The sequence below is a fragment of the Giraffa tippelskirchi genome, chromosome 7, assembly GCF_054371585.1.
Source record: "Giraffa tippelskirchi isolate mGirTip1 chromosome 7, T2T-mGirTip1v1.2.pri, whole genome shotgun sequence".
Taxonomy (NCBI): domain Eukaryota; kingdom Metazoa; phylum Chordata; class Mammalia; order Artiodactyla; family Giraffidae; genus Giraffa; species Giraffa tippelskirchi.
This window is the reverse complement of record NC_137281.1, coordinates 132,138,443-132,164,846: the sequence shown is the minus strand read 5'-3', so window position 1 is coordinate 132,164,846 and position 26,404 is coordinate 132,138,443. Positions and strand designations below refer to the sequence as shown.

Sequence of the window (26,404 nt, the reverse complement as noted above, 5' to 3'; positions counted from 1 at the left end):
TTTAAATCATTTTTTTGTAAATTCATAAAATATGGAACTCCTTATCATTAACTAGAAAAGTATGTTTGAATAATTTTAGCCTAGAATTTTACCAGGCATAGACTAAAAGACCATAAACTCTATTCTGTTTCATATTAAAGATTTTTCACAAGATTTTACCATTGCAAATCAATTAAATATTATAGAAAATTAAGGCAAAACATCTCAAGGTCCATTTACATTAGAGGTGCCATTTGTCCACAGAATGTGGGAATGCAGTTTCAGATTCTTTACTTAGAAAGGCATTTGGTACTCTTGGAAATTCTGTTCTATCAGTCAATTTATAATGAATCAAGTGAAAGTGAAAGTCACTGTTGTGTCTGACTCTTTAGGACCCATGGACTATACACAGTCCATAGAATTCTTCAGGCCAGGATACTGGAGTGGGTAGCCTTTCCCTTCTCCAGGGGATCTTCTCAACCCAGGGATCAGAACCCAGGTCTCCTGCGTTGCAAGTGGATTCTTTACCAGCAGAGTCATAAAGGAAGTCCAAGCATACTGGAGTGGGTAGCCGAGCCCTTCTCCAGGGGATCTTCCCCACCCAGGAATCAAACCGGGGGCTCCTATATAGAAGGCAGATTCTTTACCAACTGAGATATCAGGGAAGGCCTCACCACTTGTGATCTGAATGGTGCCTAGGAACTAACAGATCAGCTGGGGAGAAATATCTTTTTCTAGGCTAGGAAGACATGAATTGATGATTCAGAGAGAAGAATGCAGAAGTGACCTTCTCCCCTGGATCGTGGTCCTTATTCCAGAGAATACTTTCATAATAACCTCTCCACCCGGCTTCCCATGTGGCAGTAGTGGTAAAGAACCCGCCTGCCAATGAAGGAGACATAAGAGACGCGGGTTTAATTCCTGGGTCACGAAGATCCCCCAGAGTAGGAAATGGCAACCCATTTCAGTATTCTAGCCTGGAGAATCCCATGGACAGAGGAGCTGGGCGGGCTGTGTGGTCCATAGGGTCACAAACAGTCGGACATGACTGAAGCAACCTCTCCACCACTGGATCAAACTATGTCTCCCAAACAAATACACAAGGACTATCTGCCAACGGCTTACCAGAAAATTCCACATTTTGCATTTTGTTTGTTACTTCATGAACAAGGACAGACAACCATAGTGTCTCAAAGTAGAGTTCCAGAAAAAATATGTCAACAGAACCATGATAATTCTGAATAAAGTGGTCTTCTCTAATGCATGCTGGAAAACACTGCCTTATATTCTATTATAAGTTATAGTTGCCATAACTATCTAAAATTAATTTCAAAACACAAACCTCTCTCTCAATGCTTGGAAGATTTGTTGGGTTTTTTTTTTTTTTTTCTGTTTAAATTAGAACAAACCTGAAGTGCTTAAAGTAGGAGAAAAGTCACATCCCCACAATATTGATTTATGATATATTGACACAAAGACAATCAGACTGTGATGAGTACAGCATTATCGTAATATTAGTACTGCACAGGCAATGCCTTAAAATTTTTAGCTAAGCACTTGAGTATCTGCTTTGAGATACCATTTATAAACAAAAAGAACTGAGTATAACATTTCCTTTATCACATAAACCACTCTAGTATAAACTTCTGCCTCTTTCTTCATAATATTTGGATTATTTCATTGTTCTACCTCCTATTTTTCCAAACATCTTCAGTCCAATGGAAGAAAACCACTTATCATCTCCCTGTTCTCTCTGCCTCCAGAAAAGTCTTCTGTAGCAGTCTATCAGCAGAAAAATCACTTAAAGAAAGAAACCACTGAGCCAAAAGTTCCAGAAAATGCAATTGGCCATAAGATGGCAGGAGTTGACCTAAGGTTTCCCTCCAAATAATGAAGAAAGGGCTTGTTAATATAATTAATTATGCAAATCTGTAGCCAGAGACCCTTAATTACAGAGAAATACTTTTAAGTCATTTTAAAATGTGCCTGGAGACCACATAATTTTTCTGCTAAGGGGTTCCATGACTATTTATACATTTGTGAAAAGTCTGGTAACTTCATATTTGCATTGCTAATTAATCTCTTTTATGATCCATTCAAAACACTGGGATTCAAATAGATAAATGGGCAAATAACCATTTGAGAAAGGAAAACTACAAATAGCCTAGAGAAAAAGTTTCTATTTAACAAATTTTTGGGCTTCCCTGGTGGCTCAGACAGTCAAGAATCTGCCTGCAAAGCAGGAGACCTGGGTTCAATCCCTGGGTCAGGAAGATCCCCTGGAGAAGGGAAGGGCTACCTACTCCAGTTACTCTTACCTGGAGAATTCCATGGAAACAGAAGCCTGGCAGGCTACAGTCCATGGAGTGGCAAAAGAGTCAGACACAACTGAGTGACTAACACAACAAATTTTTAAATGTAAATTAAAATACAATGTGATAGCATTTATTGGTTGTTGAATCACAGATAATTGTAAGATAATAATATTCACAACATAGACATGAAATGAAAGATGTTTTAGTGTCAACTGATTCAGTGTCAACTGGCAAAGCCTTTCTTAAGAACGATTTTGCAGTACTTAACAAAAAATTTCAAAATTATATACCTTTTGATCCATTTATTTCATTTCTAATAAATATATTCTAAGAAAATAGTGTGAAAAAGAAAAAAGATGTTCATAACAGCTTTTAATGGGAAATATTAGGAAAATAATTACCCTATACTGCACATAAAATGGAAATAAATACTGTCATCTAAGTTTATTAGATGAATAAATTCATTCATTTGAATAGTCATCTGAATATTCACTGGAAGGACTGATGCTGAAGCTCTAATACTTTGGTCGCCTGATGCGAAGGGCTGACTCATTAGAAAAGACCCCGATGCTGGGAAAGATCGAAGGCAGGAAGAGAAGGGGACGACAGAGGACAAGGTGGTTGGATGGCATCACCGACTCAATGGACGTGAGTTTGAGCAAGCTCCGGGAGACAGTGATGGACAGAGAAGCCTGGTGTGCTGCAGTCCATGGGGCTGCAGAGAATTGGACAGAACTGAGTGACTAAACAATAACAAAGTTTATTAAAAGTTTTAATAATCTCTCACTTATTAGGATGGTTATTCAAAAAAACAAACATTGCAAAGATGTGCACTTTTGTTTCTGGGAATGTAAAATGGTAGAGCTGCTATGGAAGAGTATGACAGTTTCTCAAAATACTAAAAATAGAAGTACCATATGATTCAGGCTCTGGTTATATCCCACCTTTGGGTATATATCCAAAAAAATTGAAAGCATGGTTTCAAACTGATACTTGCACACTCATGTTCACAGCAACATTATTTACAATAGCCAAAAGCTGGAAGCAACCCAAATGTCCACCGATGGACAAATGGATAAACAAAATGTGGTATATAGATGTCCTGGAGTATTATACAGCTTTAAAAGAGGATATCTGGCCAGACGCAACAAAATGGCACAAGCTTGAGGACCTTATGCTAAGTGAAGTAAGTCAGCCATAAGAAGACAAATACTGTGATTCCACTTACACAAGGCATCTAAAGCAGTCAACTCATAGACGAAGAACATAGAATGACGGTTACCAGGGGATAGGGGAGAGGCGAAGGGGAGTTGTTTAATTGGTATAGAGTTTTAGTTCTGCAAGATGAAAAAGTTCTGGAGATCTGTTTCACAACAATGTAAATACACTGAACACTACTAAACTGTGTATTTTAAAAATGGTTAAGATCGCTTCTTGGCCTTTTGGCTAAGAGCAAGTGTAAAAATGGTTAACATGGTAAATTTTATGATATGTGTTTTCTAACACAATAATAAAACTTTAATAACATGAGAAATGCTTTGACAACATTTAGTTGGAAGAAGAATGTAAAACAGGACATATAATATATAATCAAAAATATTTTTAAAACTACATAAAGATACTTTCCCATAATATTAACATTACTTGCCTTTATAAGATTTTTCTATATTTTTTATACTTTCCTATTTTTTTCATTTTTCATATGGCAACCTGTATTAATATTTAAAAATTTTTTAATCTGTATTAATTTTACAATCAAAAAATAAATAACCTTTGACTAAATAGTTTGGAATAGCCTTGAAAATTCCCCATGCTGTGCAGGACATTTGTCAGAGAAGGGACTCCTGTTCAGAAAAAAAATCAAAATTCAGAAATGGTCAAGAGAGACTACTGTGTATCTTTTCAGTGGAGTGTTATTTGTGGTCTAGCAGGTCCTCCAGGGATTATCTTTGACTTTTTCTTCCTTCTAATTAGGCCAATGATTCTCAAAAGGGTGGCTTGGGAAGCCCTGGAGAGCATTCAGATCTTGTCAGGATGTTTATAAGTTCAAAAATATTTTCATGATAATATTAAGATGTTATTTGTCATTTTGTCTCTCATTCTCTCAACAAGTATACCATGGAATTTTTCAAAAGTTTCAGCACCCATGATGAAGTCATCAGTCAGATAACATGAATTAGGTTTCACTGTTGCTTTTTTTTTAATGAAAGAACAAAGTGTTTCACTTCTGATTTCCAATTTAATTTGTATATTCAACAACTTTTCTTGGAGTCTTCAATATTTAATAGGATCAAAGTGTCCTGAAATGAAAAGTCTGAGAATGTGCTGGGTCAGACTATTTCACAACTCTGTAGGGGTAGGAATTAACTTGTAAAAAACACACAACAATGTAATGACTTTTATCTATAAGGAAGCAAATGGATTTTGTCTGACAGAGATACAACTGATTTACTTAAATGTATAAAGGAAAACGTTACATTGTATAGCCCTTTAGACTATCAATCAGTTTTGCATCCACAAGCAAATTTATTTCAGTATTTCTGATTGTGGTTAGATAAATAGACATATACACGTTTTTAAAATTCTCCTTTGAACTGGTCTTGACAGCCTACTGATTCCTTCACTAATTAATAAACTAAATACAAATTGTTGACATGTTTATAACTGAGAATCTTATTTTTAAACTAATTATTCTTTAACATCAACTATCTACAAACACATCAGTTTCTGAATTACAGGCCGTAAGACTAACAAAACCAGAGAGTTTAATAATTAGTAACCTTCTAAAAGAGAAGGCACCAGACTCACATGGATTCACAGGTGAATTCTACCAAATACTTAGGGGAAAAAAATCATACATATTCTCTGCAATCTCTTTCGGAAGATATACAAAGAGGGAATACTTCCTAACTCTTTTTATGAGACCAGTATTACACTAACAGCAAAACTAGACAAAAACATGACAAGGTAACTATAAACCAATAGTGCTTAGGAACGTAACATAAAATCCTCAACAAAATATTAGCAAACTGAATCCAACACAAATGTAGAATTATACACCAAAAGGAAGGAGATTTATCCCAGGTAAGCAAATCACATGATAATATCAATAGTTGCAGAAAAAATATTTGGTGAAGTTCAATACCCATTTATGATTACGAACTTCCAGTGAACAAGGGATAGAGAACTTTCTCAACTTAATAAAAAAAAATCTACAAAATATCTCTAAGATACGAGGTTAATAGTAAAAGTCAATTGCTTTCTTGTATACCAACAATAAATGAGTGGAAGATGAAATTAAAAACACAACACAACTTAGCACTCCAGAAATGAAATACTTAGGTATAAACCTAACAAAACATGTACAAGATCTATATGTGGAAACTGCAAAAGCCTAGTAAATGAAATGAGAGAACTAAGTAAGTGGAGAGCTACTCCATGTTCATGGAAGACAATATCGTCCTAATTTGCCACCCCATGTGTTTACATACTGTCTATGGCTGCTTTTCCTACAATGAGTTGAATAGTTGTCAGGGCCAGCATGGTCTACCAAGACTAAAATATTTAATATCTAGCCCTTTACAGGAAAAGTTTTATATCCCTCATGCTAAATTGTTATGCTCTTAATTAAGCTTTTATCAGTACTTCTCTCAATCCAATTCTATTTTTTCCTTCAAAATAAAATTTAAACCAGAAAGTCTCTTCTACTTTCCTTCAATGGTAGTCATATAAAGTTATTCTCTTAGAACAATATCAAGTGTTGCAGTTTTTAAAATAGAATATTCCGATGGTGAGGATTTAAAATATATATCACCTTCTTTGAGGCCACAGGACACACCTCTGGAGAGCCTACAGATATGAAATAACTAGCAAAGTCCTATTATAGAAAAGCAATTATTTTGTGATCAGCACAATTTTAATAATCTGGTTATTTTCCAAAACTCAAAACTGAAACATCTTCCTCCTTTAAAAAAACTTTTTTTTATTTTATGGAAGCTAAACTCTTTTTAACAAAAAACACAGGCTAAAGGACTCCTAAATAAATCTAAGCATCACTTAGTGCATCTGTATGTGATATATTTTTCACAAGAATTTAAACTACACTAATTCACTCTGAGTATGCAACTTTTAGACGCTCTCAATAATAAGAATTTGAAAAACTTAACATACTTGCTTTACTCTCAGGTATATCTCTAAATACCTATACACACACGGACAGTAAACTATATGGATGCATTCTGTTTACCAAATGAGCTTTTACCAAATAGTTTACATTCTAGTAAATGATATGTATGCATTCTGTTTACCAAATGAGCTTTTCTACCTCTAGTGACGAGAGGTCTATGGTATCAATTATTTTCATCTTAACTAACCTAAAGGAAACAGGAGAAATAGAGGTATTTTGCCATGAGGTCCAGACTGTAGGAAATGCTATAGGACAAATAATCCAGTTCTTCTCACAAGTAAACTGCAAGGAAAAATACTACCTGGGATTTAAAGAGGTGTAAGGGACATTTTTTAAAAATTGCAGTGTATGAACCTTACTGGAATCCTGAGTTGAATAAACTTTTTGAAAGGTTAACAGTAAACTTGAAAACTGATGAAATGTTTTGTAACTTTCAAGGTATAATATAAATTATTTTAGATATGATAAGAGATTTTAGTTATGTTTTTAAAAGAGTCCCAATTTTTTTGGACAGAAACTAAATAATATTTACAGATGAGATTATAAAATGTCTAGAATTTACTTTAAAATAATCCCAGAGTTGATAAAAAGTAATTGGAGGTAGAAATGAAAGATTAAACATGAACTGATAACTGATGAAACAGCTCCATATAAATATGCCTATAAATATACAGGTTTAATATATTAAACCTATATTAATCATTCTTTGCATTTGTGTTTTTGTGTAGGAATTTTAGTAACAAATTTTTTCAATCTTCATTTTCATTCTACTTGAAACAAGAAAAGTAGCAATGGAAAGCAATAAGTTTGAGGGGGAGATATTTTTAAAAGATGGAGTAGGTGGGAGGGGGGCAGTGGGAGAGGTCCTAAATCATACCTTGTGAAATGTCATTTTGGGATTTTGGGTTTTTCACCTTAATAATCATCAGCAATATACTGGCATAATTTCTGTTATCCGGTATGAAAGGCAGAACTTGAAATGATGCCTCATAATCTTTAGAGGGTGAGTGGAACCAATGAATATGATGAGCTATCACTCCTATTATTATGTTATATTATATGGTCAAAGAGAGATTATATTGGGTGGGCCTGACCAAATCAGGTGAGACCATAAAATCAGCCTTTTCTCTGGCTGATGGCAGAAAAGAAGTGACCTAGAAGAGGAAGTTAAATATCCTCTTGTTAACTTCCGATGTAGGCCATGTGGCATAAAATGTAGGTCTCTAGGAGCTAAAAGCAGGCAGTTCCTGGCCAGTAGTTAGGAGTTTTCAGTCCTTATGTGCTTAGTCATGTCTGAATCTTTGTGACCCCATGGACTGTGGCCCTCCATGCTCCTCCATCCATGGGATTCTCCAGGCAAGAATACTGAAGTGGGTTGCCATTTCCTACTCCAGGGTATCTTCCCGACCCAGGGAGTGAACCTGCATCTCCTGTGTCTCCTGCGTTGGCAGGCAGATTCCTTACCACTAGCACCACCTGGGAAGCCCTCAGTCCTACAGACACAAGGTAATAAATTCTGCATCCTGAATATTCACTGGAAGGACTGATGCTGAAGCTGAAGCTCCAATACTTTGGCCACCTGATGCAAAGAGTCAACTCATTGGAAAAGACTATGATACTGGGAAAGACTGATGGCAAGAGGAGAAGGGGTGGCAGAGGATAAGATGGTTGGATGTCATCACTGACTCAATGAACATGAGTTTGAGCAAACTCTGGGAGATAGTGAAGGACAGGGAAGCCTGGCATGCTGCAGTTCATGGGGCCTCAAAGATTCAGACATGACTTAGCAACTGACCAACAACAACTACCACCAGACAGCTTGGAGGAATCCCCTGAGCCCCAGATGAGAACTGCGGCTTTGGCTGACACATTAGTTTTAGCCTGATGAGACTGTGAGCAGAGAATCCTAGCCATAGCACGCATAGACTTCCAACCTGGTGGGGTTTTAAGTCGCTAAATTGTGGTAGTTCATTATGCAGCAATAAAACTAATTTGTCTGGAAAACCATCTTATACCCAAATAGAACCTCAAAGTCTACCTCTACACAAGTTTTTGATCCCAATGGCACCAAATGAGTACCTCAACATTCAGCAATTTAACTTTTAATGCAGTGTTTCTCAAATGATCATGAATCCAAATTTGAGAAACCCTGAGTTACATAATCCCTTATAAATGAAATATTCCTTTCCAACAAACACAGTATTACAGACAAGATTATATACTTGAGCGCTTTTTACAGTGTGACGGTTTCTACAGCAGAAAAATTCTGCAAAATAATCGAACAGAACAAATTTAAAGCAAATTGCAACTAAGCTAAAACCTTAGCTTATCATCACAGCAGGTATAAAATTTTGCAAACCTGTCTAACCTTTAATGCCCTAGCTCACAATTAAGAGGGATGAGAAAAACACGAGACATATTTCATTACAATAAAAATGTCATTGTAACAGTTTCCCATGGTTCAGGTGGTCCTGAGGAATGATCACAATTATTCTTTGTCCATGTTATCTATTTAGAGAAAAAATTGAGGTGTATATGAAGAAAAGAGATAGAAAAGTAAGGCCAAGATATTATCCCTAAGGTCTAAATTCTAGGGTTTTACTTAGTCTGATTCTTTTTAGTCTTTTCTTTTTTTGTTAGTAACAGCTTTATTTTTATATAATTCACACATGATAAAATTCATTCATTTAAAGTGTACAGTTTAGGGGGGTTTTGTATATTTATAAACTGTGTGACCATTATAAGTAATTTTAGAACATTTTCATCATCCCTAAAAAAAAAACAAAAAAACCTGTATTCTGCCTTTTTTAAAAACTGCCATTCTTTCTTTAATAACACGTCATGCTAACAAATTTTTCTCTAATACAAAACATGGCCATCTGAGACTCAAAATTGGCATTTAGGAGAGAAGGGAGCTGAGGATAAAAGATTTGATCTGCAGGAATAACACACTGGAAAAACTGATTTGAGATTGTAGAGCATTGCTTCCTATAACTGATGCTGGTTACATTCCTTTGAAAATGTGGACATGATCCAAATAAGCAAAACATGAAATTACTTGCCAGTGGAAGCAAAGAATCATTCATTGGGTAGACTCTTCACCTACTGCACAACGTAATTTTTTTATTTCAGAAGCTGAAGACAGAGGATAATCTGAGCTTTATTTAGTAAAACAAGAGTTCTGCATTCCAAAGGGGAAAAGCTGGGATATAAAACAGCATTCTGATATGTTCACATCCAGTATCAAAACATTCTTTATCCTTTTCACAAATTCAAAATTCTAGAAAACAAAATATTCATATCAAAATGGATACACACAAAAAAATGAAAAAAGAGCAGTGCATTTAACCATCCAGCCATCCAGGCCAGCACATCTTTGCAACTATAACCACATTTCCCAAACACAAGGATCTTGTGTTCCTAGCGGTTTTCAGTCCTAGCTAAGTATCAGAATTACTATGGGAGCTTTAAGAATCCTAAAGATTGGGCCCAAATTCTAAATCTACTGAATGAGAATACCTGGGCATCTCACTTTTCTAAAAAAATATAGTTTTAAAGGTTACATTCCATTTACAGTTATTACAAAATACTGGCTATATTCCCCATGTTGTACATACATCCTTGCAGCCTATCTTACACGCAATAGTTTGTACCTAATACCACTCCCCCCCACCTTTATGTTGCCCCCTATCCCCTCTCCCCACTGGTAATCACTTGTTTGTTTTCTACGAGTCTTGCTTCTTTTCTGTTATATTCAGTAGTTTGTTGTATTTTTTAGAGTCCACAAATAAGTGATATCATAGAATATCTTTCTCTGACTTATTTGACTTAGCATACTGTCTTCCAAGTCATCCATGTTGCTGCAAATGGCAAGCTTTCTTTTTATGCCTGAGTAGTATTCCATTGTATAGATACACATCTTCTTTATCCGTGTCCATCTATTGATGGACACTTAGGTAGCTTCTCTATATTGGCAATTCTAAACAATGCTGCTACAAACATTGGAGTACATGTATCTTTTCAAATTAGTGTTTTTGATTTTTTCAGATATATACCCAGGGATGGAATTTCTGTGTTATATGGTAGTTCTCTTTGTTTTTTGAGAAACCTCCATACAGTTTTCCACAGTGGCTGCATCAATTCACATTCCCACCAACAGTGTATGAGAGTTTCTTTTTCTCCATATCCTCACCAACATTTGTTTTTGTGGTCTTTTTGATGACAGCCATTCTGAAGGATGAGAGGTGATACCAAGGGATTTCTTTAAACCACCATGGAGAATTATGATTCCCAACCGGGATACAGAACAACAGTGTTTAAGAAGAGGCATGGATCCCTTTAGAAGTCCCACCTACCCCTCTAAGAACAGACTTGATGGTTTATGTTTTATCTGAAACTGTGTGCTCCCCTAAACACTATCGCTGGATTAGTTGCTCAAGGACTGAGCTTGGATTGGTTAATTAAAACTTCACAACACTCTCCCTCTGTACACTGAAACTCGGCCAAGGTTTTTCTGAGAGGCAAGGCAAGTTTAAGTGTTGCCAAAGCCCGTTTTTGAGTCAGGTTTTACAGACATTCTTTTTTGAGGGAGAGGAAAAAAAGAGGGCTGGGGGACATCAGTCTGCTGCTACTTCTTTTGAGAGCTCTTCCCTCACTGCTGATTTGAGATAAACTGTTATTTTTTTAAAGCTGATATTTTTTTTTCTTAAAGCATTTTGGTCTTTGACGTTTTCTTTCCCCAAAGCCTCATCGTCTTTATCCACAGATCACTTTACTGATCCACCAACACAAGCTATGTGTTTCAGAGGTGTTTACACACTAGCTCTGGTGGGCTTGCCCTGACCCAGCATCAGTGCCTCACAGAGCCCCCTGTTGTGACCAAGGACATGTCCTTAAACTATGGCTGGCCTCCCAGGCAGTGGTCATGGAAGAATGAAGCAGCGACCTCGAAGGGTCTAATTCAATGACCTTTACCCTCTTCTAACCAACTACCCCCACTCCTGAAAAAAAAAAAACAAAACAGCAGGGTAGCTCCGTTTCCCAGATGAATTTTAATTTATCCTTAAATATCCAAGCCTGGTCCAATGTTTAAAATTCCCAGGCCATCCAAAATCGGTCAGCTGGCTCTCAACTGAACCCAGTTTTGCTCCCCAGGGGACATTTGGCAATATCTGAAGATATTTTGGGTGTCATAACTGGGGGAAAGGTTGCTACTAGTGGGTAGAGGCCCAGGACACTAATGAACATCCTTCACACACAATACAGCCCCCAACAACAAAGAAGGATCCTGCCTAAAATGCCAATAGTGCTGAGATTAAGAAACCCTGGATTGGGTCATTTGCCAGCCCACTGCTGGATAAATGGTTGAAGAGCCTCTTACTGCAATTTAATTTGGTTTAAAATGGGGATTGAAAACTCAAATGCCTTCAGGGTCCAAGGAGGTTAAGAAGTATCACATAAACTAAGTGGCTGTGTATGAGGCACTAGGGTTTGGTGAGGTCAGTAACAAATCAGAATATAAATGCTAACTAAAGTCATTCCATTTTTGAAAATAACATTGTGCTGGCCTAATAAAATATGACTGTTGGCTGCATCCATCCTGTGTGCCAATGATGGTAGTCAAATTCTAGTTCGAACAGATGATCGACTTAAAAAGAACTTGATGGTCACTCAAAGACACCACAGTCTAGCCTCATCCTTTATTATGGAATTTCCTAAGCCCCAGGCCTGGGGAACGTGACTAGAAGCTGCTCAGTTAAGAAGATTAGATTAGAGATCAGATCTTGAGGGTTTAACTTCCAGCCACGAAGAGGGTTTCAGAAACATTGTGCTAAGGACAGGGACCAAGGTTGGAAACTCTGAAGGTAAGAAAACAGAGTTCCCCCTCACTGCTCTCCATTCTAGGGGAACCCAGTGGACATTGTATCAACATCACACAACACCATGTAAGTGAGGTCATTATGTTAGGATGAAATCGTTCTCATAAGATTTTAGAATTTTCACATTGTTTCACAGATGAGGAAACAGAGGCCCAGGAAAGTTTAAAGGAACCATCAAGATTACCCAAACCTGAACCTAAAATCAAATGGTGTTTCTTTTTCCTCTGTGCAATTGCCAAGCAGCAACCAAAAGAAGAGATTTCATTCAAGGTGTCAAACATTTGTTTCTAAATTCGCAACCAACATAAAGAAGTTATACATAGGTGCTAAACTATCTCACATCATCTCCTTTCCCCATTAGAAAAATCATTAATCCTTTTGCCTGCAAGCCATCATTTTAAGATCTCTTTTCCCCGTAATGGAAGAATTTAAAGCAGGTTAAATCATTCCAGCCCTCCTTTCAGATCAAATTGGAGAGAGGACAGCCAAGTCAGCAATTCGAGCACAAGGAGAAGGAAGCCCCAATCTCAACAACCCCGTATGGACGCATGCTTTCTGCTGGAGGAATTCCTGACCTGAGGAGACAGTATAAACAAAGGGAATCCAGAGGGAAACAAATGATAAGATAAGTGAAGCCCAATAACTCCCTCTATCCTCCCTTCCACCTACCTCCCCCAACTTGTTCCATCAGAAAAACAATCTGAACTTGAGAGAATTACAAAGCAAGCCATCTCCTCTCTGCTGCCACACAGCTCCCTATTCTAAGTAGGAGGTTAAGGGGCAAGGCCCTTTATAAGGTCGGTGAATGTGTCTCCCCTGGTATGGAATCCGGCCACAGAGGATCACGGTCTCCCTTAGCCCACAGGGAGGCTGTGAGAGAAAAACTGGCAAGGAAATAGGTCACTGGTCCTTCAGACTCAAATTACAATCCAAGGAGTACAGTAGGAAAAGGTGGCGTACGAAGAAAGGTAGCTTCAGTCACAGTCTGAAAAGAAACTGGGTCAAACTAAAACACACACACACACACACACACACACACACACATTCCTTAGCAGAAAATGTGAACCAAGGCGGTCTTGTGCCACGGTTCCTGTAACTGTAGTTGCAAATGTCACCTCCTCACTGAGTGTCAAGCCCTAAATGGGTCATAGAGGTTTTCTAGACGAATCCAATTTCTATTCTTGATTTTAAAATACTAAAATATAATAAAAGGCCTTTGATTCAACATTCTGAGGATACCATGCAGCTTTAGCTACTGGCTTCAATTCCAGCAAGATTCATTCCAGACTCGCTCTGACTTTAAGTTTGAATGACCATTGAGTGCTGAGCAGGGAGAGGGGTGTGGTGAGGAGCACCTATAATGCAAACAAGGTTGCCACACACAAATGGAATGGGAGCAGAAATGTTGTTGTTTCTCTTCCTACCATCATCCTAAATCAAACAGCCACCACTAATATGGAGTAACTGTAGCAGCATTTATTCTTTTAATTCCTAAATCCTTTACCTTGACGCAAACCATATATTACATTTTCTATATCCACAATTTCACCAACTTCCAAGAATAAGAGAATGCACCAAGGACCTTTAAATGGTCTAATTTGTCCATTTCATTTCCTTTTTACAATAAGTTTTGTAGTAAATTCTCAAGATTTAGAAGAGTCTCTAGTCTAACCCTTTGTCACAGAACTCGGTTCTAATTTGTGTATAGACATTTCACTGCTCAGTTTTACCAAAACTCTATGAAACAAATACAAATTTGAGCCTAGACGCATGTGAACAATCTAGCTCACCTGGTGAATGATGCTGGCCACGATCCTTCACTCTTCTTCCAGGGTGCAAATCTGCAAAAGCTTTATGGGAGAAGAGCAAAGCCCAGAAAGGGCACCAAAGCACGCACTAATGACTGTTGTCACACCTCTAAGAAAGGGAAAAGACTAAGGCTGTGTTTTAGGAAGCTGCCCCTATTCCTGACCCACTCTTCACAAGAGGACACCTGTCAAAAACAGAAACATAGTTCCTTGGCAAACTGCCAGTGAAGCCCTGCCTCTAACTTATGGGGTCTGAAAAAAACTAAAATCCTCATTAGTTCATTTTCTAATATGGCACCATCTTTGCCCTTAGTGAAGATGGCTATGCGCTGATATATCCACAGGGTCTATCCACTGTCTAGTCTTCTTTGTGACCAAGAGCACAAAGAATTAAAAAAGAAAAAAAGTTACTAGGATTACAGGTGCAGTTGGTGGCTCCAAGACCAGGCAAAACTAACGCATGCCCTTGACCTGGCTTGTACATCACTAACAAAATGAGCTCACCTAGTAAGTCAGAATATGAGAACCTATCTCAAAAAACAGAAGATGGGTATCTGCATTGCCCAGACAATACCCAAAGCTCAGATCTAGACTATCGACACTTGGAAATCTAAATTCAGACACTCCATCAGATGGGCAATGTTTGCCAATCATACAGGAGGTTTGTTTTCTGCCCCCCAGAAATGAAGACGACAAAGACCTGTTTAATAGGTGACCCTAATTGTGTGCCCGGCAGAAACACAAGGAACCTTCCACTCCGATCCTGGTGCAATTTATAGAACAGAAACAGCTCAGGCTATTAGTACAGGTGAATGACATACTTAGGAAACCTAACAAGATGAATTTTAAAAATTCTTCTGAAATCAATGTCTGTTGAATGAATATTATGTTTGAGCAGCTTAAGGGCTAACAAGCCTTTTGTTTTCATTTTCCCTTCCTGACAATATGCTGTTAGGGCATAACTTTCCTATTATTTCCCTAAATGACACAATTTGTATTTTATTCAATAGTCTTCATTAAATATTGTCAACGTGGCAAAATATCCAGTGTTAAGCCAAAAGTAAAAGATCTATTGTAAGTCAGGAAATCACACCAACATTGGAAACTGAACTTACTTCCCTAGTTTTCCACATTTAATTCACAATAGTGGCTATGGTTTAAAAGAACTGCAATTGTATATTTGGCACCAAATTCGCTCCACTGTAAAAACAAGCCTCTTTTCTAAGGTGAGGGTTCGGGAAAAGGCTTATTTTAATATCTAAGCATGCGTGCTACGTTGCTTCAGTCGTGTCTGACTCTGTGACCCCGTGGACTGTAGCCTGCCAGGCTCCTCAGTCCATGGGACTCTCCAGGCAAGAATACTGGAGTGGGTTGCCATGCTCTCCTCCAGGGGATCTTCCTGACCCAGGGATCGAACCCACGTCTCTTATGTCTCCTGCACTGGCAGGCAGGTTCTTTACCACTAGCACCACCTGGGAACCCATCTAAGGATAACCAAGATTAGATGACATGTGTGACTACTGCTCAAGTTTTCATTATTCTCTTTTCAAAAGAGCTTTCATCATGTATATTAAAAGACAACAGGGAGTTGGGAAGCTAAGAAATTATGGGAGTCTTAAATCTCAAAACAGGTTTCTGTGGCCCTGCTCTGAGTGAGAAGGGCTTTCCTCAGATAAAAGATTCAACCCACTGAAAAGTTATCTCAGTTAACAAGAGGGTTTAATGCAAATAGATTCAGAGATGGCAGGTAAAAGCATTTCCTTTTTCAAGTAATTTGCCTATCATTCACAAAGCAAAGTGAGTTCAAAAATTCTTATCATTCAAATACACAAACGCAACATTCCTAATCTCATGTAACATTTTTTGTTCCAGAAAATCAGACTCCAAGAAACTTTTAAGTCAATAAGCAGTTTTACTCTCAATCGACCTTATTTACTCTTACTGACCCAGCACTGTTTCTAAATCAAGAGACACAAAGGAAGTTGTGATTCCTCCAACTCAGTGGAGAGTAAATAATAACATATAAGAAAACCAGAGGCAAGGCAATAATGTGTTTGTGTGCATGTATGCATGCAAGGGGCGAGGGGTGGAGGTCAAGAATTAGAAGCCTGGGTCCCTAATTGGTTCTGGTAGTTACTAGCTGTGTGACCCAGCTGTGTGAGCTCAGTGAGTTTGTTAATTAACTTCTTCATGCCTCAGTTTCCTCAACTATAACATGGTGATAACAGTACCTACCCCCTACAGCTGTGAAACAGGCCATGGTAAAGCTCAAGAAAAGTTATCAGGAAAGGCCTGACCCCAGCTTAGCACCTCACATTGCTTGACTATTAGCATCACATTAGCTGTGAGTGTGGGCAGGCTGAGGGCTCTTAAGGAGGAAGGTGCCACAGATGGTCGTGAAAATGGAGGGGGAGGCAGGGAAGGCTTCCCAGAAGCTGGATCTGAGAGGGCAAGGAGAATTCAGATGCTCATATGAGGAGAGCCATCATTGCAGATAGTCATAGATGGGGTAAAAATCAGGAGTACTTAAACATCCACAGGGACAATAAGCTCACCAAGGCTGAGGGTATATTTGGGGACCTCAGATTAATGGGCAGGGGTGGGGCAGGCTCTATGTACTTGTTGCTATGCTCCTAGGATTTAATCATATCATTTTTAGACATGTGTACCGTGAATGCAAACTCATTCCAAAATGTTTATTTCTCTGTTTTTGGAACAGTGGAGATGCCAGAAAATACAAAGGTAAACACTTTTTTTTTTTTTTTTTTGCTGCGGAAATAGTCTGCTAGAGTGGAATGTAGGTCACCCAGATCCACTTGCATCTCATCTTCATCTGTCCCTCTTTCAGTGGGGCCATGGAGTGGCAGCTTGAAGGAAGGGAGAAGAGGGGCACTTCAGATCCATCCTTCAACTCCAATCTCTATCAGCCCCTCAACCACTCCAAGCACATCCTTCAAGAGAGGTATCCTCGGACAGCCAGCCCCAGCCTGCCCCACCAACCTATAGACAGAGTCCTCCTTACAAGTTCTGAAATATTACCTATGCAGCAATTGCCCCTAATCTGTGCCCTCAAATAGAGGAAACCACTACGATCTTATGCTCTAAGTGTTTAAGATACATACATTCACTTAAAAGATTCCCTCCATTACCAAGTTAGAAATTTTGATACCAAAATAAATGACAGTAGCCCACATTCCTTATCCAAAGAAGAAACAAATCACAAAACAGAAGAATTTTTGTTTTGACTGGAGCCACCTCTAGAGATTAAACAAGTTTGCTATCCTAAATGGGCAAAGTTGCTTTGTTTCCTGCAATACTAGGATAGACTTAATACTTAGAAATGCCAGGGGCATGACACGAAGCCCGGGAGGGCCCCCACAAAAGTTACCACCTCTTTGATTATTTCCTGAACCAAACACCTAAGGCTATCAGAGTTTTGTTGGAAAAGCTTGTTCCCCTGATCCAACAGCTGTAAGTTTTTAAGTAATTTCACAGAAGACCTCAAGATTCTCAAGCCAAAGCCACTCTTTATACAATTCCCCAAATATTTACAAAATGAAACACTTTCAGTCTTAACTATGTTTTATTTGTAAACAACTTATTTGTTCTGATGACCACAGTATCAACATGAAAAGCAGCCTTTTAAACAAAGTAGCTCAAATAAAACCACACCCAGAGGCGTGTCCACAAAGCAAGAAAGTCAGGATTCAAATTCCTTGGCACCTATTCACTGAGCTCCTGTAAGCACCACCCAAGGACATGACCCACTGCAACCTCTTTACTATCACATCTCCTCATTCATTTACACTTCTGAAAACCCACAGAATGCAAATTACTGGACGATAACTGAATGCTACAACTATTGGGCAAATGTCTTTATCCTGTTCTCCTCCCATATCAGCAGTCTGAATAACTTACCCTGTTTATAGAATAACCCCACCCCAGATGAGAGAGCTATCATCCACCTTCCTACCCAATGGTGCTTCTGGGGGGCCACTCATGGCCTGGTAGAAGTCTCTAGGTATCTTTGCCTTGGTCTCTCTCCCTGTTCTCCTGTCATACACCTCCTGGGAAAGTTATCTGGGCCAAGGACAGTACAACAGAGAGAAATTGAGAAATGTCTGGTTTGGGGTAATAAGAAGTGTATTAAGAATTATGGAGGTGGGGGGGTAGTCTGTGAGAGAATATACACCAAAAGCAAACAGCTACAATTCGATTATTTCAAACACGTGGAAGCCTTTTATGCCTCAAGTCACATGCTGCACAGGAGTTCTGATTTATGCTGAGATGAAACTTTTTGACAGAAAACTAAGGGCTATTACAATTGATGACAAAACTATCAGTGGAAAGAATATAGATCTTGGATCTCCAATCATGTTTCTACTAGTTAGTAGTGATTCTACAAATACTTATAAAATACCTGCCAATGGCCAAACACTGCTTTAATTGCTGGATAGGCAGGGATAGATTAGACAAAGACTCTGCTCTCAAAAGACCTTCCAAGTGGGAAAAACCCACAAATGGTGGGATTGTAAACAGCATTACAGGGAGTCAAGAAGTGAGATAATTGAAAGCGGTTCTAGTTTGCGGTGAAATTTCAGTGCAGTGAAATTTCTGATACTCCTTCCTCATGGGGATGTAACCACCTACTTAAAACAAGATGATGAATGTCAACCACCTGGCATACAGCATCCTCAAGCATTTACCTGCACATGAAGGCACATGCATTGATGCTAACAGATATACACATACCCCTTAACTGCAATATCTGTGATAATACACTTCGGTATGAAATGAAAGCAGAAGGTAAGTAAAATGTATAGCTCAATTATTGTTAATGCAATTAAATTACCAATAACTGCATTCAATGAGAATCTAAAAAGTCAAAACCTAAACAATTCTACTATAAAAAGATAAATAAAAGTCCAGGTACTGGGATAATAGCAGTAAGAGTAGAACTAATATTATAAATACTAATATAGCTGCTTTGCCCACTGTGAAGGATTACCATGAGACCTAGGCTATTTCGCCATACAAGTAGGGCTCAGATATTAACCCGATGTCACAGTGTCAAAAGCTGGGCTTAAACTCTCATCTTTTCAGATTTCTTTGAGAAGAATAAAAGACAACGAACAACTCCATCTTAGAGTCACAAGATTTTATACTGAAATCAACTTTAGGAAACACTCTATGCTGCTTTCCCCAGGTCACCAATGACTGAGGTCCCCGGAGGCAGAGAGTTCACCCCAGAATGGGGAAGCCAGTAATGTCAGAGCAGGACCCAGGCTTCCTAGATCCCAACCCTCTCAAGGATCTGAATCCTCTAGGCAGGCTTTTAGATTTCATTAGAAACACATGGGATAGCAGTGACTTCCAGAACTCAATTTCAGTTATTACTTGTCCCTAGAATCGCACTTAAGGCAAATTGAGGACCTTTACTGGTAGCCAGGGAGCTCTCTTCACGCATGACAGAGAACCCCCTCCTTGAGAAAGCTGTTCCCAACACTATTACATATGTTATTAGGAAAATGAAGCAGCTAGCCTGAAAGAGGAAAGAGATCTTTTGGTTGTAATTTTCGGAGTCTGCCTCAGGACAAAGGCTCTTAACAGCTTTTTCTGGGGATGGAGCTGGAAAGACCAGGTATGGGCTCGAGAGAGTGAAAGGGGTCTAAAAATTGTATTCAAGCTATTTACAGGGAATGGAGAGAGCCCGGGACTGTGAAACCTGTGACCAGGAGAGAGCAGCTGGGCCCAGGGCGAGCATCTGACCACACCTACTGGCCACGCCCTCCCAGCTGCCCGCAGGGCCACGACGAATTGAAACAGCAGTGGGAGCAGTTAAGATTCCGACGGCAGGAGTCGCCATGGCAACAGGATTCATCTCGCAGGCAAACTCCGCTTCAATTCACTAGGTCCCTCCCGAGCCTCGGGAAACTACTAGCTCAACGAGAGCAAAACGGTCACGGGTGGCATTTATTCTTAATGCTCTTCTTGAGCATCCTGGAGATGGGGGGCGGAGGGAGAGGGGCTGGGTAGTGAACGAGGGTTGCAGTGTATTCGACTCCTGGGTCCACTAAAATATTTCATAGGAACGAGAGGCAGAACACCCCAATCGCAGGCTGAGAGCAACTTGAGAACGGAGCCTTTAGCAAAGGTTTGATGAACGAGTAAGAGAAAGGATAAGGGTGCTAGGGAAAGGAAATCCAGAGGACTTGATTATATAGAGTTCTCGGGCCTCGCACACGTCTCCATGCGGATCACAAGCAGTTGGATTTTCACCACCAGCTGGGAAAACCGATTACACAGCCCTTCTGCCCCACTGCGACTCGTATCGTTGGATTATTCAACTCTGCCCACCGCTTTACTACCGCCCAGCCCAGCGCTCCGGGCAGACGCTTCGTCCTAGCTCAAGTGTTCCTTGTCGAGGGAGCCATCAGTCCAAGGGGCAACCAGGTGTGCCCTACCCAAAGGGACGGGAGGCTGGATCGCCCAGCGGCGCCTCGAACCCGATCCGCAGGCTGCGCAGCCGCCCCTCGCCACTGTCCGCAAACACCCCTCGCTCCTTCCGCAACGTGGGTTTCCCTCTTCTTTTTCGTTTGAGATCTTGAGCTTCCAACTTCGCCTAAATTACAGTCACCCCATCCCTTTCGAATGAGTCTTGAGGCGAGGGTGCCCGGGATAACGGGGTTTCTGCTGGGAAGCGAACGAGTAAATGAGTCCCGCCTCTTGGGTTACCACTCTAACAAGCCTACCTCGGGATTCTCCCCTCCAGAGCCTCCCGGGCCAGCAAAACTCCCGACAGTAGCAGTGCCCGCAGCACCCAGCAGAGGCCAAGACCCCCAGAGCCCCAGTGTGTCATCGGCAAGGCGGCGAGTGGTACCCTGCTGGCTCTCGGTGTCCAAGCGCCTCAGAAAGAAAGAAGGGAGGCAACTCCGTCCTCGGGGCGCCTTTCCCCGGGCTCGCCTTGCTTTGAGCCGCGCTTGCAGCCATTTTCCCAAACCCAGCTTGGCAGCTGGGAGCTGTCTAGGTCCTGTTCCACCCAGACCCAACCTGAAGGACGGGTTTAATATTTACCTACTGGCCCGGGAGCTCGGAGAAGGCAGCGGGAGGGCGCGCTGCGAACTCAGCATCGGGCCGCGAAGAAGCGCGCCCACCCCCGCGCCACCGCGCGGTGCCTCTTAATGAATGAGTGCGGCGGGCGACGCGGCACGTCCCCCTTACCTGAGCAGCCCCCGCATGCTGAAAAGGCGGCTCTGCGCTCCGGGTACAATGGGATCCGGTTAAACAGTTTCCTTTACAGCCGCTCGTAGGTTACCAACTCGCAGGTGACATCACCCTCTCCTCGCCTGATAGGATACAATGTGGCGCCCACTGCGCATGGACTACCGGGCCGGGCCCGTGTACTACTGGGAATCGTAGTTCACACTCCACAAGCAGAGCCTGGATAGCTACGCTCCTGAGGTTCTGGAAATTACACTTCCCAACAAACTCCGGGGCCTCTTCGTCCCCGCCCCTATCCCCGCCCCCTCCTCGACCCGCCCCCTCCCCGCCCTCCAGCCTTGCAGTAGTAGCGGTGGTCTTTCAGGAGCCGAGCTGCGGACTGCGTGGGCAAGAGTTGGGGGGAGAAGCACCCTGAGGTCATGCCCTTTGACTTGACCTCCTCTAGGCCCCGTGCGGTCTCTGAGGGACCAGCGGGGTCCAGGCTACTGCACATCAGCCAGGCACCTCTGACCAACCCAGCTCTATTGGCCCCAGCTGGGAAGAGATTAAGCCTTTCACTGCCTTCCCTCTGCGCAGCAACTAATGAATAGGACACTCTGGTTTCTGGGTTAAATGCGGTCCTGGAATTCCCCAAGTCCCGGACAATGAAGGACGCTGACCCTGAAGGAAAGAAATCTCCCTGTGCCCCCCTTGGTACAAATCACCTGCCTTCTCTTTCCTTTTCCCATTTAACGGAGTCAGGGTGACCAGCCAGAACTCGGGGAACAGCTTAGTCGGCTGAGCTGACAGAATAACGCAGGGTGTCAGTAATAAAAATGCAGTGTAACAGACTAGATAGTCGCCGCAGCCCTCCGTCAGGGAGCCTGCTGCTGCTGCAGAGATAATGCTATCGCGCAGCCATGCTTTTGTTCTCTGCAGCAGACTTCCCGCTCTCATGGCTCTGAACTCGCAGGAAGACAACATCCTTGCCTGAAGTTTTAATAAATAACACATATATATCACATATATATACATGTACTCTTAAATGCACACACTTTCCCCTCATGTACTCTTAAATGCACACACTTTCCCCTCAATTTACATACCATACTCTTCAAATTTTTGGATGACTTCAGCCAAACAACACATCATGCTGTTCAGGAATTACTGATATTAATAACCTAAATGTTTAATTAAAAGTAAGCAAAAGGTATGAAGAATTCTGAACCTTCAGGAAAATTTTATTTTTCATATGTATATTTTTCCTGTGGCACTTTTAATTACTCAGTGGTCACCAAATGTTAAGAAAAATTAACACTGAGAGCAAATCCCTAGGTGTCTTTTTAAATGAAAAAAAAAAAACAATACATCCAGTTATTCCAGTTGTAAAGGTAAATTGTAATGGCATTCAATATCTTAATCACGTTTAAGAATTAGTTCACACTCCTGTTTCCACTAGCAGAATGTCTAGAAAACCACGGTTTGTGGGGGAAAAAAACAAATTCACAAAATTTCAAACAATTCTCCACCTAATTGTTGGTGAAAGTCTTATCACTCTTATTTTCTCATATCATTGTGCAAGAATAATGGGGTTCAAGAGAAAAATATTCATGGAACTAATTGAGGATCTCAGGAAAGAGAGAAATGTTTTGTTTTTCTGAGAGAGGGATTTTAGCACTGAATTCCGATTTTCTTTTAACAAGCCAATTTCTTATAGCCAAACGCATTTTTCTCCGCTGAAGGAAGATGACTTTGAGTATTGCTCTCCTGTTCTGAGCTATTACACCCATTCCAAATATCGTCTTAAATGGAACCTAGACAATACAAATGTTCCATTGGCCAACAGATCAAGAGTACAATCAGGGTTATTGTAGCTAATGGGTAGACTTAATGTATTGAAGTTCACTGTGGGGAAATATTCAGAAAGAAACTTGACCTGGGATGATTCTGAAAGCTCTCCCAGTTTTGTCACTGTGTAAAGCTTTTAGATGGAGATATAATCATTGGGCCTGAAATTTATTGAGTCAAACTGGATGTGGAGATTCTTTATAAGGCAAGACTTAGCCTTACAGATAAAAGTCTATTACAGTATTGAGATATACTCTGAGGAGTAACTCTACAGGGTAAATCACCCTTCAGCAAGTTCTCCTTGGTCTTCAGTAATGAAGGAAAGGATGAAGTCTGCCTAAAGAAAAAATTCCATTCTCTATGCTGCTAAGTCGCTTCAGTTGTGTCTGATTCTGTGCGACCCCATAGACGGCAGCCCACCAGGCTCCCCTGGCCCTGGGATTCTCCAGGCAAGAACACTGGAGTGGGTTGCCAGTTCCTTCTCCAGTGCATGAAAGTGAAAAGTGAAAGGGAAGTCATTCAGTCGTGTCCGACTCCTAGGGACCCCATGGACTGCAGCCCACCAGGCTCCTCTGTCCATGGGATTCTCCAGGCAAGAGCACTGGAGTGGGTTGCCATTATAGCAATTAATATTATAGGTATGTGCTGTATTACATGTATCATTTTTCTATGTAAAGTACATCATACACACTAGATTGTAAGCACAGAAATGTGTGAATATACATGTGAGCTGGCCTTACTATTAAATAGATATAAATATAGATAACAAATACTGAAAGCAAGCCATTGTGTTTGAAGCATTTTGCTATGCGTGATGAATCTGAACTGATCCCTGCACACTATTTCATTGGTAACCAGGGGAAACAAAGATGGCTCTTCAGCATCAGAAATGCAATCTGTGGATCTGGAACCAGAGGAAGCTTAACAGCATCTATGCAGACAGAAAGGAAACCACCCCCCCTACACACACACACACACACACACACACACACACACACACACACTCACATAAACTCATTGTGTGGGTTTGTATTTCTTTCTAGGTGATTAAATAGTCTCATAAGCCATCAGAAACACCTACTCTGTGTAGCTTAATTTATACTCTCAAATGAGTTTTTTAAACTTTTTTCTTTTCTTTTAAAAATGATCTTATGAAAGGCTGCATCCTGTCCAATAATCATTACCTATTAATTAAGAACCCACAGGACCACTGAGAATAGATTTAATTGACGAGCTACAGGAGAAGGCAAGGGAAAGTCACCATGGTATGTTTTGCTCATCTTTCAAAATATTTTCTGTCAGTAATGTAATGGTTACAAGGTTTTACTCTAGATGCTGGGTTTTAGATAAGGGAGGGAGTGAGACATCAACATAGAAAGAATTTGAAGTTTGTAGCCCTGCATGTGTTTTCACACAATAGCTTGGTGTTTTGCAACAATTGAGGTTGTGTACTAAGTCCAGGTTTGGGATCTTGCCATTTTGCCTCTTTTGAGCCATGTGACTTTGCTTATTTCATGTTGGTTATTTTCTCTGAGTTTCAGTTTCCTTATTTTTCAAATGGAGCTAACAGTAAACTTACTTCACAAGGTTTTTTTTTTTAGGATTAGATTAGGTAAGACAGATAAAAACACTTTTCAAATTGAAAAGAACTATACAAATGCCAGTTCTTGTTATTATTTGCAATTTTCTCCTGAAGATTATCTCAGAAATGTCAGCCCTAATTATGGAACAAGTTAATAAGAACCTAGTTAAATTATTAGAAATTATACAGTGTGCACATATTATTTCAGTAATTTGCAAGTTGGCAAAATGTTCTTTGAGTAAAAAAATGAGAAATCCACATTAAACAGTGCTAGCCCTGGCAACCCACTCCAGTACTCTTGCCTGGAAAATCCCATGGATGGAGGAGCCTGGTAGGCTGCAGTCCATGGGGTCGCTAGAAGTTGGACACGACTGAGCGACTTCCCTTTCACTTTTCACTTTCATGTATTGGAGGAGGAACTGGAAACCCACTCCAGTGTTCTTGCCTGGAGAATCCCAGGGACGGGGAAGCCAGGTGGGCTGTCGTCTATGGGGTCGCACAGAGTCGGACACAACTGAAGCGACTTAGCAGCAGCAGCAGCCCTCAGCTTGCTTTCTTACACAAACCTTGCTCTTACACAGCATCCAGCTAACTTCAGTATCTCAGGTCATCTTCCCCAAACTTCCCAGCCAGGAGAAGCACTGCTGGGAGACCGATGGTAGGAGGAAGGGAGAAGACAGGGTGTTTCACTAGCACCACAAAGCTGCCCTAGGCAATGTTTCTGGCACCTGCAGCAGCATTTTCCATTTTGGACTGGTTCATCGTGGTTCCAGCTTCTTCCAGGTCACTGTGGCCTTTGTTAATGCCACCTTCTCCAACTGTACCTCCAGCCTACTTGGGGGTAGCTTCCTGCTGTTGCTAATCTTGTTGCTTGTTTGTCTTCTGAGACCTTCTATCACCAGCAGGATCAATTCCCTGTACTGTATTATCTGTTTTAAATGCTTAGAATGGTTTTTGTTTTTATGGTGGAACACAACGCATATACTCCTGTCTTAGTTTAAGTTCTTTTAGGGGCAGGCAACAGCAGGCAACAGAAACTTGCAAACGGGCCAGTTTGCAAAATAATGAAAGTATTAAGATGTATTCAAAGGACTGAACAACCAAGGCTCCTCCAAAGAGCAGGAGCCAGACGAGCTCTGGGAACCTGAACAGTGGTGGTTTTGGACCTTCTCTCCAGAGCATTGCTCTAAAAGCCCTCAGTCTCTGTGTCTCTTTGTTCCAATTTTCAAATTGCTGAGAAAAACTGGTTGCCCTGTCTCAGAGTGACTATCCCAGACTTAATTACCTACAGCAGTAATTCTTCAAGGAGGGCCCCAGATCAGCAACATTAATGTCACCTGAGCACTTGTTAGAAATGCAAATACTAGCACCCCACCCACAGACTTACTGGCAAAGAAACTTTAGGGCTGGGCCCCACAGTCTGTGTTTTGATAAGTCCTCAAGCTTATTCTGACACTCAATGACACTTTTCAAACCACTTGTCTATAGCAAAGATTACAAGATCTGTGGCTCAGATGTGATTACTCAGGACCTATCCCTGTGTGTCTGGGAGTCCTCCCAGAGAGGAAGAAGTGTTGTGAACTTGGCAGCCACCCCTAAGAGGTGTC

The 26,404-nt window shown here is 40.6% G+C and overlaps 1 protein-coding gene across 4 annotated transcripts in view; it reads right to left on the bottom strand.

Annotated features, from left to right (window-relative positions):
• Nucleotides 1–21,488, bottom strand: part of DAAM1 (dishevelled associated activator of morphogenesis 1) — a 175,056-nt gene extending 153,568 nt beyond the window's left edge. For 2 of the 4 annotated variants that reach the window (XM_081509674.1, XM_081509677.1), the window contains exon 1: nucleotides 21,389–21,488. The gene's annotated coding sequence lies outside the window, so the exon portion shown is untranslated. Of the gene's footprint in view, nucleotides 1–20,919; nucleotides 20,950–21,241 lie in introns of those variants that run through there. The other 2 variants (XM_081509675.1, XM_081509678.1) reach the window with 2 other exon arrangements.
• Between the last annotated feature and the right edge of the window lie 4,916 nt (nucleotides 21,489–26,404).